The sequence below is a fragment of the Ambystoma mexicanum genome, chromosome 2q, assembly GCF_040938575.1.
Source record: "Ambystoma mexicanum isolate Mex_15411 chromosome 2q, UKY_AmexF1_1, whole genome shotgun sequence".
In the NCBI taxonomy this organism is placed as follows: Eukaryota; Metazoa; Chordata; class Amphibia; order Caudata; family Ambystomatidae; genus Ambystoma; species Ambystoma mexicanum.
Window position 1 is genome coordinate 1,456,234,565 of NC_090924.1, and position 15,314 is coordinate 1,456,249,878.

The window sequence follows — 15,314 nt, forward strand, 5'->3', positions numbered from 1 at the left end:
TACAAGGTTCCTGCAACCTATGCTGTTCTGCCTCCAGCCCCTCACCCACAGGCTTCTGGATCCGTACAAGGTTCCTGCAACCTATGCTGTTCTGCCTCCAGCCCCTCACCCCCAGGCTTCTGGTTCAGTACAAGGTTCATGCAACCTATGCTGTTCTGCCTCCAGCCCCTCACCCCCAGTCTTCTTGTTCAGTATAAGGTTCCTGCAACATATGCTGTTCTGCCTCCAGCCCCTCACCCCCAGTCTTCTGGTTCAGTACACGGTTCCTGCAACCTATGCTGTTCTGCCTCCAGCCCCTCAACCAACAGGCTTCTGGTTCAGTACAAGGTTCCTGCAACCTATGCTGTTCTGCCTCCAGCTCCTCACCCCCCAGGCTTCTGGTTCAATACAAGGTTCCTGCAACCTATACTGTTCTGCCTCCAGCCCCTCACCCCCTGGCTTCTGGTTCAGTACAAGGTTCCTGCAACCTATGCTGTTCTGCCTCCAGCCATTCACCTCCAGGCTTTTAGCTCAGTACAAGGTTCCTGCAACCTATAATGTTCTGCCTCCAGCCCCTCAAACAACAGGCTTCTGGTTCAGTACAAGGTTCCTGCAACCTATGCTGTTCTGCCTCCCGCCCCTCACCCCCAGGCTTCTGGTTCAGTACAAGGTTCCTGTAACCTATGCTGTTCTGCCTCCAGCCCCTCAGCCCGCCAGGCTTCTGGTTCACTACAAGGTTCCTGCAACCTACTCTGTTCTGACTCCAGCCCCTCGCCATCAGGCTTCTGGTTCAGTAGAAACATTCTGCAACCTTTGCAGCTCTGTCTCCAGCCCCTCACCCCCAGGCTTCTGGTTCACTACATGGTTCCTGCAACCTATGCTGTTTTGTCTCCTTCCCTCACACATAGGCGCCTGGTTCAGAACAAGGTTCCTGCAACCTATGCTGCTATGTCTCCAGCCCCTCACCCCCCAGGCTTCTGGTTCAGTACAAAGTTCCTGCAACCTATGCTGTTCTGCCTCCAGCCCCTCACACCCCAGGCTTCTGGTTCAGTACAAGATTCCTGCACCCTATGCTGTTCTGTCTCCAGCCCCTCACCCCCCAGGCTTCTGGCTCAGTAAAAGGTTCCTGCAGCCTATACTGTTCTGTCCCCAACCCCTGGCCTCCTAGGCTTCTGGTTCAGTACAAGGTTCCCGCAACCTATGCTGTTCTGTCTGCAGCCTCTCACCCCCCAGTCTTCTGGTTCAGTACAAGGTTCATGCTTCCTATGCTGTTCTGCCTCCAGCCCCTTGCCCGCCAGGCTATTGGTTCAGTTTAGGGTTCCTGCAACCTATGCTGTTCTTCCTCCAGCCCCTCACCCCGCAGGCTTCTGGTTCACTACAAGGTTCCTGCAACCTATGCTGTCCTGCCTCCAGCCCCTCACCCCACAGGCTTCTGGTTCACTACAAGGTTCCTGCTTCCTATGCTGTCCTGCCTCCAGCCCCTCACCCCACAGGCTTCTTGGTTCACTACAAGGTTCCTGCAACCTATGCTGTTCTTTCTCCAGCCCCTCACCCCCAGGCTTCTTGTTCACTACAGGGTTCCTGCAACCTCTGTTGTTCTGCCTCCAGCCCCTAATTCCCAAGGCTTCTGGTTCAGTACAAGGTTCCGGCAACATATGCTGTTCTGCCTCCATCCCCTCACTGTTCATGCTTCTGGTTCACTACAAGGTTCCTGCAACCTATGCTGTTCTTCCTCCCGCCCCTTGCCCCCCAGGCTTCTGGTTCACTACAAGGTTCTTGCATACTATGCTGTTCTGCCTCCAGACACTCACCCCCCCGCCAGGATTCCGGTTCAGTACAAAATTCCTGCAACCTATGCTGTTCTGTATCCAGCTCCTCACCGCCAGGTTTCTGGTTCAGTACAAGGTTCCTACAACCAATGCTGTTTTGTGTCCAGCCCCTCACTCCCCAGGCTTCTCGTTCACTGTAGAGTTCCTGCAACCTATGCTCTTCTGTCTCCTTCCCTCACACAAAGGTGTCTGGTTCAGTACAAGGTTCCTGCAACCAACGCTGTTCTGCTTCCAGCCCCTCAGCCCCCAGGCTTCTGGTTCAATACAAGGTTTCTGCAACCTATGCTGTTCTGCCTCCAGCCCCTCAGCCCCAGGCTTCTGGTTCAATACAAGGTTTCTGCAACCTATGCTGTTCTGCCTCCAGCCCCTCCGCCCCCTAGGCTTCTGGTTCACTACAAGGTTCCTGCAACCAACGCTGTTCTGCTTCCAGCCCCTCACCCCAGGCTTCTGGTTCAGTACAATACTTCTGCAACCTATGCTGCTCTGTCTCCAGCCCCTCACCCCCCAGGCCTCTGGTTGACTACAAGGTTCCTGCAACCTATGCTATTTTGTCTCCTTCCCTCACACACAGGCGTCTGGTTCAGTACAAGGTTTCTGCAACCTATGCTGTTATGTCTCCATCCCCTCACCCCGCAGGCTTCTGGTTCAAGACAAGGTTCCTGCAACCTATGCTGTTCTGTCTCCAGCCCCTCATCCCACTGGCTTCTGGTTCAGTACAAGGTTCCTGCAACCTATGCAGTTCTGCCTCCAGCCCCTCACCCCCAGGCTTCTGGTTCACTACAAGTTTCCTGCAACCTATGCTGTTGCCTCCAGCCCCTCAGTCCCTGAGGCTTCTGGTTCACTACAAGGTTCCTGCAACCTATGCTGTTCTGTCTCCAGCCCCTCACCCCCAGGCTTCTGGTTCAGTACAAGGTTCCTGCAACCTATGCTGTTCTGCCTCCAGCCCGTCACCCCCAGGCTTCTGGTTCAGTACAAGGTTCCTACAACCTATACTGTTCTGCCTCTAGCCCCTCACCCCCAGGTTTCTGGTTCAGTGCAAGGTCCCTGCAACCTATACTGTTCTGCCTCCAGCCCCTCACCCCCAGGCTTCTGGTTCAGTACAGGGTTCCTGCAACCTGTACTGTTCTGCCTCCAGCGTCTCACCCCCAGGCTTCTGGTTCAGTACAAGGTTCCTGCAATCTATGCTGTTATACCTCCAGCCCCTCACCCCACAGGCTTCTGGTTCAGTACAAGGTTCCTGCAATCTATGCTGTTCTGCCTCCAGTACCCCCCCCACCCTTCTGGCTCAGTACAAGGTTCCAGCAACCTATGCTGTTCTGCCTCCAGCCCCTCACCCAACAGGCTTCTGGTTCAGTACAAGTTTCCAGCAACCTATGCTGTTCTGCCTCCAGCCCCTAACCCCCCAGGCTTCTGGTTCAGTACAAGGGTCCTGCAATCTATGCTGTTCTACCTCCAGCCCCTCACCCCACAGGCTTCTGGTTCAGTACAAGGTTCCTGCAATATATGCTGTTCTGCCTCCAGCCCATCACCCCCAGGCTTCTGGTTCAGTACAAGGTTCCTGCAGCCTATGCTGTTCTGCCTCCAGCCCCTCAACCAACAGGCTTCTGGTTCAGTACAAGGTTCCTGAAACCTATGCTGTTCTGCCTCTAGCTCCTCACCCCCCAGGTGTCCGGCTGAGTACAAGGTTCCTGCGACCTATGCTGTTCTGCCTCCAGCCCCTCACCCCACAGGCTTCCGGTTCAGTACAAGATTCCTGCAACCTATGCTATTCTGCCTCCAGCCACTCACCTCCAGGATTTTAGTTCAGTACAAGGTTCCTGCAACCTATAATATTCTGCCTCCAGCTACTCACCCCCAGGCTTCTGGTTCAGTACAATGTTCCTGCAACCTATGCTGTTCTGCCTCCAGCCCCTCACCCCCAGTCTTCTGGTTCAGTACAAAGTTCATGCAACCAATGCTGTTCTGCCTCCACCCGCTTGCCCCCAGGCTACTGGTTCAGTATAGGGTTCCTGCAACCTATGCTTTTCTTCCTCCAGCCCCTCACCCCGCAGGCTTCTGGTTCACTACAAGGTTCCTGCAACATATGCTGTTCTGCCTCCATCCCCTCATTGCTCATGGTTCTTGTTCACTACAAGGTTCCTGCAACCTATGCTGTTCTTCCTCCCGCCTCTCTCCCCCCAGGCTTCTGGTTCACTATAAGGTTCTTGCAACCTACGCTGTTCTGTCTCCAGCTCCTCACCATCAGGTTTCTGGTTCAGTAGAAGGTTCCTGCAAATAATGCTGTTTTGTGTCCAGCCCCTCACTCCCCAGGCTTCTGGTTCACTGCAGAGTTCCTGCAACCTATGCTGTTCTGTCTCCTTCCCTCACACATAGGCGTCTGGTTCAGTACAAGGTTCCTGCAACCTATGCTGTTCTGCCTCCAGCCCCTCAGCCCCCAGGCTTCTGGTTCACTACAAGGTTCCTGCAACCAATGCTGTTCTGCCTCCAGCCCCTCAGCCCCCCAGGCTTCTGGTTCACTACAAGGTTCCTGCAACCAATGCTGTTCTGCCTCCAGCCCCTCAGCCCCCAGGCTTCTGATTCAATACAAGGTTCCTGCAACCTATGCTGTTGTGCCTCCAGCCCCTCACCCCACAGGATTCCGGTTCAGTACAGGGTTCCTGCAACCCATGCAGTTCTGCCTCCAGCCCCTCACCCCCAGGCTTCTGGTTCACTACAAGTTTCCTGCAACCTATGCTGTTCTGTCTCCAGCCCCTCAGTCCCTGAGGCTTCCGGTTCACTACAAGGCTCCTACAACTATTCTGTTCTGCCTCCAGCCCCTCTCCCCTAGGCTTTGGGTTCAGTACAAGGTTCCTGCAACCTATGCTGTTCTGCCTCCAGGACCTCACCCCCAGGCTTCTGGTTCAGTATAAGGTTCCTGTAACCTATGCTGTTATGCTTCCAGCCCCTCACCCCCAGGCTTCTGGTTCAGTACAAGGTTCATGCAACCTATGCTTTTCTGCCTCCAGCCCCTGGCCCCCCAGACCTCTGGTTCAGCACAAGGTTTCTGCAACCTATGCTGTTCTTCCTCCAGGCCCTCACCCCCCAGGATTCTGGTTCTATACAAGGTTCCAGCAACCTATGCTGTTCTGCTTCCAGCCCCTCACCCGAGGCTTCTGGTTCAGTACAAGGTTCCTGCAACCTATGCTGTTCTGCCTCCAGCCCCTCACCCCCTAGGCTTCTGGTTCACTACATAGGTTCCTGCAACCTATGCTGTTCTGCCTGCAGCCCTCACCACTGTGCTGTTCTGTCTCCAGCCCCTCATCCCGCATGCATCTGGTTCACTACAAGGTTTGTGCATCCTATGCTTTTCTGTCTCCAGCCCCTCACCCCCAGGGTTCTGGTTCAGTACAGGGTTCCTGCAACCTATGCTGTTCTGTCTCCAGCTACTCACCCCCAGTCTTCTGGTTCAGTACAAGGTTCATACAACCTATGCTGTTCTGCCTCAAGGCCCTCACCCCCAGGCTTCAGGTTCAGTATAAGGCTCTTGCAACCTATGCTGTTCTGCCTCCAGCTACTCACCCCCCAGGCTTCTGGTTCGGTACAAGGTTCCAGCAACCAATGCTGTTCTGCCTCCAGCCCCTCAACCCCAGGCTTCTGGTTCAGTACAAGTTCCTGCACCCTATACTGTTCTGCCTCAAACCCATCACCCCCAGGCTTCTGGTTCAATACAAGGTTCCTGCAACCTATACTGTTCTGCCTCCAGCCCCTCACCCACCGGCCTCTGGTTTAGTACAAGGTTCCTGCAACCTATACTGTTCTGCCTCCAGCCCATCACCCCAGGCTTCTGGTTCAGTACAAGGTTCCTGCAGCCTATGCTGTTCTGCCTCCAGCCCCTCAACCAACAGGCTTCTGGTTCAGTACAAGGTTCCTGAAACCTATGCTGTTCTGCCTCTAGCTCCTCACCCCCCAGGTGTCCGGCTGAGTACAAGGTTCCTGCGACCTATGCTGTTCTGCCTCCAGCCCCTCACCCCACAGGCTTCCGGTTCAGTACAAGATTCCTGCAACCTATGCTATTCTGCCTCCAGCCACTCACCCCCCAGGCTTCTGGTTCAGTACAAGGTTCCTGAAACCTATGCTGTTCTGTCGGCAGCCCCTCACCCCCCAGTCTTCTGGTTCAGTACAAAGTTCATGCAACCAATGCTGTTCTGCCTCCACCCGCTTGCCCCCCAGGCTACTGGTTTAGTATAGGGTTCCTGCAACCTATGCTTTTCTTCCTCCAGCCTCTCACCCCGCAGGCTTCTGGTTCACTACAAGGTTCCTGCAACATATGCTGTTCTGCCTCCATCCCCTCATTGCTCATGGTTCTTGTTCACTACAAGGTTCCTGCAACCTATGCTGTTCTTCCTCCCGCCTCTCTCCCCCCAGGCTTCTGGTTCACTATAAGGTTCTTGCAACCTACGCTGTTCTGTCTCCAGCTCCTCACCATCAGGTTTCTGGTTCAGTAGAAGGTTCCTGCAAATAATGCTGTTTTGTGTCCAGCCCCTCACTCCCCAGGCTTCTGGTTCACTGCAGAGTTCCTGCAACCTATGCTGTTCTGTCTCCTTCCCTCACACATAGGCGTCTGGTTCAGTACAAGGTTCCTGCAACCTATGCTGTTCTGCCTCCAGCCCCTCAGCCCCCAGGCTTCTGGTTCACTACAAGGTTCCTGCAACCAATGCTGTTCTGCCTCCAGCCCCTCAGCCCCCCAGGCTTCTGGTTCACTACAAGGTTCCTGCAACCAATGCTGTTCTGCCTCCAGCCCCTCAGCCCCCAGGCTTCTGATTCAATACAAGGTTCCTGCAACCTATGCTGTTGTGCCTCCAGCCCCTCACCCCACAGGATTCTGGTTCAGTACAGGGTTCCTGCAACCCATGCAGTTCTGCCTCCAGCCCCTCACCCCCAGGCTTCTGGTTCACTACAAGTTTCCTGCAACCGATGCTGTTCTGTCTCCAGCCCCTCAGTCCCTGAGGCTTCCGGTTCACTACAAGGCTCCTACCACCTATTCTGTTCTGCCTCCAGCCCCTCTCCCCTAGGCTTTGGGTTCAGTACAAGGTTCCTGCAACCTATGCTGTTCTGCCTCCAGGACCTCACCCCCAGGCGTCTGGTTCAGTATAAGGTTCCTGTAACCTATGCTGTTATGCTTCCAGCCCCTCACCCCCCGGCTTCTGGTTCAGTACAAGGTTCATGCAACCTATGCTTTTCTGCCTCCAGCCCCTGGCCCCCCAGACCTCTGGTTCAGCACAAGGTTTCTGCAACCTATGCTGTTCTTCCTCCAGGCCCTCACCCCCCAGGATTCTGGTTCTATACAAGGTTCCAGCAACCTATGCTGTTCTGCTTCCAGCCCCTCACCCGAGGCTTCTGGTTCAGTACAAGGTTCCTGCAACCTATGCTGTTCTGCCTCCAGCCCCTCACCCCCTAGGCTTCTGGTTCACTACATAGGTTCCTGCAACCTATGCTGTTCTGCCTGCAGCCCTCACCACTGTGCTGTTCTGTCTCCAGCCCCTCATCCCGCAGGCATCTGGTTCACTACAAGGTTTGTGCATCCTATGCTTTCCTGTCTCCAGCCCCTCACCCCCAGGGTTCTGGTTCAGTACAGGGTTCCTGCAACCTATGCTGTTCTGCCTCCAGCTACTCACCCCCAGTCTTCTGGTTCAGTACAAGGTTCATACAACCTATGCTGTTCTGCCTCAAGGCCCTCACCCCCAGGCTTCTGGTTCAGTATAAGGCTCTTGCAACCTATGCTGTTCTGCCTCCAGCTACTAACCCCCCAGGCTTCTGGTTCGGTACAAGGTTCCAGCAACCAATGCGGTTCTGCCTCCAGCCCCTCAACCCCAGGCTTCTGGTTCAGTACAAGGTTCCTGCACCCTATACTGTTCTGCCTCAAACCCATCACCCCCAGGCTTCTGGTTCAATACAAGGTTCCTGCAACCTATACTGTTCTGCCTCCAGCCCCTCACCCACCGGCTTCTGGTTTAGTACAAGGTTCCTGCAACCTATACTGTTCTGCCTCCAGCCCCTCACCCCAGGCTTCTGGTTCAGTACAAGGTTCCAGTAACCTATGCTGTTCTGCCTCCAGCCCCTCAACCAACATGCATCTGGTTCAGTACAAGGTTTCTGCAACCTATGCTATTCTGCCTCCAGCTCCTCACCCATCCAGGCGTACGGCAGAGTACAAGGTTCCTGCAACCTATGCTGTTCTTCCTCCAGCCCCTCAACCTACAGTCTGCCGGTTCAGTACAAGGTTCCTGCAACCTATGCTGTTCTGCCTCCAGCCACTCACCTCCAGGCTTTTAGTTCAGTACAAAGTTCCTGCAACCTATAATGTTCTGCCTCTAGCCCCTTACCCCCCAGGCTTCTGGTTCAGTACAAGGTTCCTGCAACCTATGCTGTTCTGCCTCCAGCCCCTCACCCCACAGGCTTCTGGTTCTGTACAAGGTTCCTGCAACCTATGCTGTTCTGCCTCCAGCACCTCACCCCCCAGGCTTCTGGTTCAGTACAAGTTTCCTGCAACATATGCTGTTCTGCCTCCAGCCCCTCACCCCCCAGGCTTTTGGTTCACTGCAAGGTTCCTGCAACCTATGCTGTTCTTCCTCCCGCTTCTCACCCCCCAGGCTTCTGGTTTAGTACAAGGTTCCTGCAACCTATACTGTTCTGCCTCCAGACCCTCACCCCCAGGCTTCTGGTTCAGTACAAGGTTCCTGCAATATATGCTGTTCTGCCTCCAGCCCATCACCCCCAGGCTTCTGGTTCAGTACAAGGTTCGTGCAGCCTATGCTGTTCTGCCTCCAGCCCCTCAACCAACAGGGTTCTGGTTCAGTACCAGGTTCCTGAAACGTATGCTGTTCTGCCTCTAGCTCCTCACCCCCTAGGTGTCCGGCTGAGTACAAGGTTCCTGCGACCTATGCTGTTCTGCCTCCAGCCCCTCACCCCACAGGCTTCCGGTTCAGTACAAGATTCCTGCAACCTATGCTCTTCTGCCTCCAGCCACTCACCTCCAGGCTTTTAGTTCAGTACAAGATTCCTGCAACCTATAATATTCTGCATCCAGCTACTCACCCCCCAGGCTTCTGGTTAAGTACAAGGTTCCTGAAACCTATGCTGTTCTGTCGGCAGCCCCTCACCCCCCAGTCTTCTGGTTCAGTACAAAGTTCATGCAACCAATGCTGTTCTGCCTCCTCCCGCTTGCCCCGCAGGCTACTGGTTCAGTAAAGGGTTCCTGCAACTTATGCTTTTCTTCCTCCAGCCCCTCACCCCGCAGGCTTCTGGTTCACTACAAGGTTCCTGCAACCTATGTTGTCCTGCCTCCAGCCCCTCACCCCACAGGCATCTGTGTCACTACAAGGTTCCTGCAACCTATGCTGTTCTGTCTCCAGCCCATCAACCTCCAGGCTTCTTGTTCTGTACAGGGTTCCTGCAACCTATGCTGTTATGCCTCCAGCCCTTAATCACCAAGGCTTTTGGTTCAGTACAGGGTTCCTGCAACCTATGCTGTTCTGAATCCAGACAGTCCCCCCAGGCTTCTGGTTGAGGATAAGTTTCCTGCAACATATGCTGTTCTGCCTCCATCCTCTCACTGCTCATGGTTCTTGTTCGCTACAAGGTTCCTGCAACCTATGCTGTTCTTCCTCCCGCCTCTCTCCCCCCAGGCTTCTGGTTCACTATAAGGTTCTTGCAACCTATGCTGTTCTATCTCCAGCTCCTCACCGCCAGGTTTCTGGTTCAGTAGAAGGTCCTGCAACCAATGCTGTTTTGTGTCAAGCCCCTCACTCCCCAGGCTTCTGGTTCCCTGCAGAGTTCCTGCAACCTATTCTGTTCTGTCTCCTTCCCTCACACACAGGTGTCTGGTTCAGTACAAGGTTCCTGAAACCTATGCTGTTCTGTCGGCAGCCCCTCACCCCCCAGTCTTCTGGTTCAGTACAAAGTTCATGCAACCAATGCTGTTCTGCCTCCACCCGCTTGCCCCCCAGGCTACTGGTTTAGTATAGGGTTCCTGCAACCTATGCTTTTCTTCCTCCAGCCCCTCACCCCGCAGGCTTCTGGTTCACTACAAGGTTCCTGCAACATATGCTGTTCTGCCTCCATCCCCTCATTGCTCATGGTTCTTGTTCACTACAAGGTTCCTGCAACCTATGCTGTTCTTCCTCCCGCATCTCTCCCCCCAGGCTTCTGGTTCACTATAAGGTTCTTGCAACCTACGCTGTTCTGTCTCCAGCTCCTCACCATCAGGTTTCTGGTTCAGTAGAAGGTTCCTGCAAATAATGCTGTTTTGTGTCCAGCCCCTCACTCCCCAGGCTTCTGGTTCACTGCAGAGTTCCTGCAACCTATGCTGTTCTGTCTCCTTCCCTCACACATAGGCGTCTGGTTCAGTACAAGGTTCCTGCAACCTATGCTGTTCTGCCTCCAGCCCCTCAGCCCCCAGGCTTCTGGTTCACTACAAGGGTCCTGCAACCAATGCTGTTCTACCTCCAGCCCCTCAGACCCCCAGGCTTCTGGTTCACTACAAGGTTCCTGCAACCAATGCTGTTCTGCCTCCAGCCCCTCAGCCCCCAGGCTTCTGATTCAATACAAGGTTCCTGCAACCTATGCTATTGTGCCTCCAGCCCCTCACCCCACAGGATTCTGGTTCAGTACAGGGTTCCTGCAACCCATGCAGTTCTGCCTCCAGCCCCTCACCCCCAGGCTTCTGGTTCACTACAAGTTTCCTGCAACCTATGCTGTTCTGTCTCCAGCCCCTCAGTCCCTGAGGCTTCCGGTTCACTACAAGGCTCCTACCACCTATTCTGTTCTGCCTCCAGCCCCTCTCCCCTAGGCTTTGGGTTCAGTACAAGGTTCCTGCAACCTATGCTGTTCTGCCTCCAGGACCTCACCCCCAGGCTTCTGGTTCAGTATAAGGTTCCTGTAACCTATGGTGTTATGCTTCCAGCCCCTCACCCCCCGGCTTCTGGTTCAGTACAAGGTTCATGCAACCTATGCTTTTCTGCCTCCAGCCCCTGGCCCCCCAGACCTCTGGTTCAGCACAAGGTTTCTGCAACCTATGCTGTTCTTCCTCCAGGCCCTCACCCCCCGGGATTCTGGTTCTATACAAGGTTCCAGCAACCTATGCTGTTCTGCTTCCAGCCCCTCACCCGAGGCTTCTGGTTCAGTACAAGGTTCCTGCAACCTATGCTGTTCTGCCTCCAGCCCCTCACCCCCTAGGCTTCTGGTTCACTACATAGGTTCCTGCAACCTATGCTGTTCTGCCTGCAGCCCTCACCACTGTGCTGTTCTGTCTCCAGCCCCTCATCCCGCAGGCATCTGGTTCACTACAAGGTTTGTGCATCCTATGCTTTTCTGTCTCCAGCCCCTCACCCCCAGGGTTCTGGTTCAGTACAGGGTTCCTGCAACCTATGCTGTTCTGCCTCCAGCTACTCACCCCCAGTCTTCTGGTTCAGTACAAGGTTCATACAACCTATGCTGTTCTGCCTCAAGGCCCTCACCCCCAGGCTTCTGGTTCAGTATAAGGCTCTTGCAACCTATGCTGTTCTGCCTCCAGCTACTCACCCCCCAGGCTTCTGGTTCAGTACAAGGTTCCAGCAACCAATGCTGTTCTGCCTCCAGCCCCTCAACCCCAGGCTTCTGGTTCAGTACAAGGTTCCTGCACCCTACACTGTTCTGCCTCAAACCCATCACCCCCAGGCTTCTGGTTCAATACAAGGTTCCTGCAACCTATACTGTTCTGCCTCCAGCCCCTCACCCACCGGCTTCTGGTTTAGTACAAGGTTCCTGCAACCTATACTGTTCTGCCTCCAGCCCCTCACCCCAGGCTTCTGGTTCAGTACAAGGTTCCAGTAACCTATGCTGTTCTGCCTCCAGCCCCTCAACCAACATGCATCTGGTTCAGTACAAGGTTTCTGCAACCTATGCTATTCTGCCTCCAGCTCCTCACCCATCCAGGCGTACGGCAGAGTACAAGGTTCCTGCAACCTATGCTGTTCTTCCTCCAGCCCCTCAACCTACAGTCTGCCGGTTCAGTACAAGGTTCCTGCAACCTATGCTGTTCTGCCTCCAGCCACTCACCTCCAGGCTTTTAGTTCAGTACAAAGTTCCTGCAACCTATAATGTTCTGCCTCTAGCCCCTTACCCCCCAGGCTTCTGGTTCAGTACAAGGTTCCTGCAACCTATGCTGTTCTGCCTCCAGCCCCTCACCCCACAGGCTTCTGGTTCCGTACAAGGTTCCTGCAACCTATGCTGTTCTGCCTCCAGCACCTCACCCCCCAGGCTTCTGGTTCAGTACAAGGTTCCTGCAACATATGCTGTTCTGCCTCCAGCCCCTCACCCCCCAGGCTTTTGGTTCACTGCAAGGTTCCTGCAACCTATGCTGTTCTTCCTCCCGCTTCTCACCCCCCAGGCTTCTGGTTTAGTACAAGGTTCCTGCAACCTATACTGTTCTGCCTCCAGACCCTCACCCCCAGGCTTCTGGTTCAGTACAAGGTTCCTGCAATATATGCTGTTCTGCCTCCAGCCCATCACCCCCAGGCTTCTGGTTCAGTACAAGGTTCGTGCAGCCTATGCTGTTCTGCCTCCAGCCCCTCAACCAACAGGCTTCTGGTTCAGTACCAGGTTCCTGAAACGTATGCTGTTCTGCCTCTAGCTCCTAACCCCCCAGGTGTCCGGCTGAGTACAAGGTTCCTGCGACCTATGCTGTTCTGCCTCCAGCCCCTCACCCCACAGGCTTCCGGTTCAGTACAAGATTCCTGCAACCTATGCTCTTCTGCCTCCAGCCACTCACCTCCAGGCTTTTAGTTCAGTACAAGGTTCCTGCAACCTATAATATTCTGCATCCAGCTACTCACCCCCCAGGCTTCTGGTTCAGTACAAGGTTCCTGAAACATATGCTGTTCTGTCGGCAGCCCCTCACCCCCCAGTCTTCTGGTTCAGTACAAAGTTCATGCAACCAATGCTGTTCTGCCTCCACCCGCTTGCCCCCCAGGCTACTGGTTCAGTATAGGGTTCCTGCAACTTATGCTTTTCTTCCTCCAGCCCCTCACCCCCCAGGCTTCTGGTTCAGTACAAGGTTCCTGCAACCTATACTGTTCTGCCTCTAGCCCCTCACCTCCAGGCTTCTGGTTGAGTACAGGGTTCCTGCAACCTATGCTGTGCTGCCTCCAGCCTCTCACCCCCTAGGCTTCTGGTTCACTACATAGGTTCCTGCAACCTATGCTGTTCTGCCTGCTGCCCTCACCACTGTGCTGTTCTGTCTCCAGCCCCTCATCCCACAGGCATCTGGTTCACTACAAGGTGTGTGCATCCTATGCTTTTCTGTCTCCAGCACCTCACCCCCAGGCTTCACGTTCAGTACAGGGTTCCTGCAACCTATGCTGTTCTGCCTCCAGACCCTCAGCCCTATGCTGTTCTGCCTCCATCCCCTCATCCCCCAGGGTGCTAATTCAGAACATGGTTCCTGTAACCTATGTTGTTCTACCTCCAGTCCCTCATCCCTATGTTGTTCTGTCTCCTTCCCTCACACACAGTCGTCTGGTTCAGTACAAGGTTCCTGTAACCTATGCTGTTCTGCCTCCAGCCCATCAGCCCGCCGGGCTTTTGGTTCACTACAAGGTTCCTGCAACCTACTCTGTTCTGACTCCAGCCCCTCGCCATCAGGATTCTGGTTCAGTAGAAGACTTGTGCAACCTTTGCAGCTCTGTCTCCAGCCCCTCACCCCCAGGCTTCTGGTTCACTACATGGTTCCTGCAACCTATGCTGTTTTGTCTCCTTCCCTCACACATAGGCGCCTGGTTCAGAACAAGGTTCCTGCAACCTATGCTGTTATGTCTCCAGCCCCTCACCCCCCAGGCTTCTGGTTCAGTACAAAGTTCCTGCAACCTATGCTGTTCTGCCTCCAGCCCCTCACCCCCCAGGCTTCTGGTTCAGTACAAGGTTCCTGCAACCTATGCTGTTCTGTCTCCAGCCCCTCACCCCCCAGGCTTCTGGTTCAGTAAAAGGTTCCTGCAGCCTATACTTTTCTGCCCCCAGCCCCTGGCCTCCCAGGCTTCTGGTTCAGTGCAAGGTTCCTGCAACCTATGCTGTTCTGTCTGCAGCCCCTCACCCCCCAGTCTTCTGGTTCAGTACAAGGTTAATGCAACCTATGCTGTTCTGCCTCCAGCCCCTTGCCCCCCAGGCTACTGGTTCAGTTTAGTCTTCCTGCAACCTATGCTGTTCTTCTTCCAGCCCCTCACCCCGCAGGCTTCTGTTTCACTACAACGTTTCTGCAACCTATGCTGTCCTGCCTCCAGCCCCTCACCCCACAGGCTTCTGGTTCACTACAAGGTTCCTGCTTCCTATGCTGTCCTGCCTTCCGCCTCTCGCCCCCCAGGCTTCTGGTTCACTATAAGGTTCTTGCAACCTATGCTGTTCTGCCTCCAGCCACTCACCCCCCACCAGGATTCTGGTTCAGTACAAGGTTCCTGCAACCTATGCTGTTCTGTCTCCAGCTCCTCATCGTCAGGTTTCTGGTTCAGTAGAAGCTTCCTGCAACTAATGCTGTTTTGTGTCCAGCCCCTCACTCCCCAGGCTTCTGGTTCACTGCAGAGTTCCTGCAACCTATGCTGTTCAGTCTCCTTCCCTCACACACAGGCGCCTGGTTCAGTAAAAGGATCCTGCAACCTATGCTGTTCTGCCTCCAGCCCCTCAGCCCCCAGGCTTCTGGTTCAATACAAGGTTCCTGCAACCTATGCTGTTCTGCCTCCAGCCCCTCAGCCCCCCAGGCTTCTGGTTCACTACAAGGTTCCTGCAACCAATGCTTTTCTGCCTCCATCCCCTCGGTCCCAGGCTTCTGGTTCAATACAAGGTTCGTGCAACCTATGCTGTTCTGCCTCCAGCCCCCCACCCCACAGTATTCTGGTTCAGTACAGGGTTCCTGCAACCCATGCAATTTTGCCTCCAGCCCCTCACCCCCAGGGTTTGGGTTCAGTACAAGGTTCCTGCAACCTATGCTGTTCTGCCTCCAGTACCTCACGTCACCCCCAGACTTCTGGTTCAGTACAAGGTTCCTGCAACCTATGCTGTTCTGCTTCCAGCCCCTCACCCCCATGCTTCTGTTTCAGTACAAGGTTCATGCAGCCTATGCTGTTCTGCCTCGAGCCCCTCACCCCCTAGGCTTCTGGTTCACTACATAGGTTCCTGCAACCTATGCTGTTCTGCCTGCAGCCCTCACCACTGTGCTGTTCTGTCTCCAGCCGCTCATCCCGCAGGCATCTGGTTCACTACAAGGTTTGTGCATCCTATGCTTTTCTGTCTCCAGCCCCTCACCCCGAGGCTTCTGGTTCAGTACAGGATTCCTGCAACCTATCCTGTTCTGCCTCCAGCTACTCACGCCCCAGGCTTCTGGTTCAGTACAAGGTTCATGTAACCTATGCTGTTCTGCCTCCAGCCCCTCACACCCAGGCTTCTGGTTCAGTACAAGGTTCATGCAACCTATGCTGTTCTGCCTCAAGGCCCTCACCCCCAGGC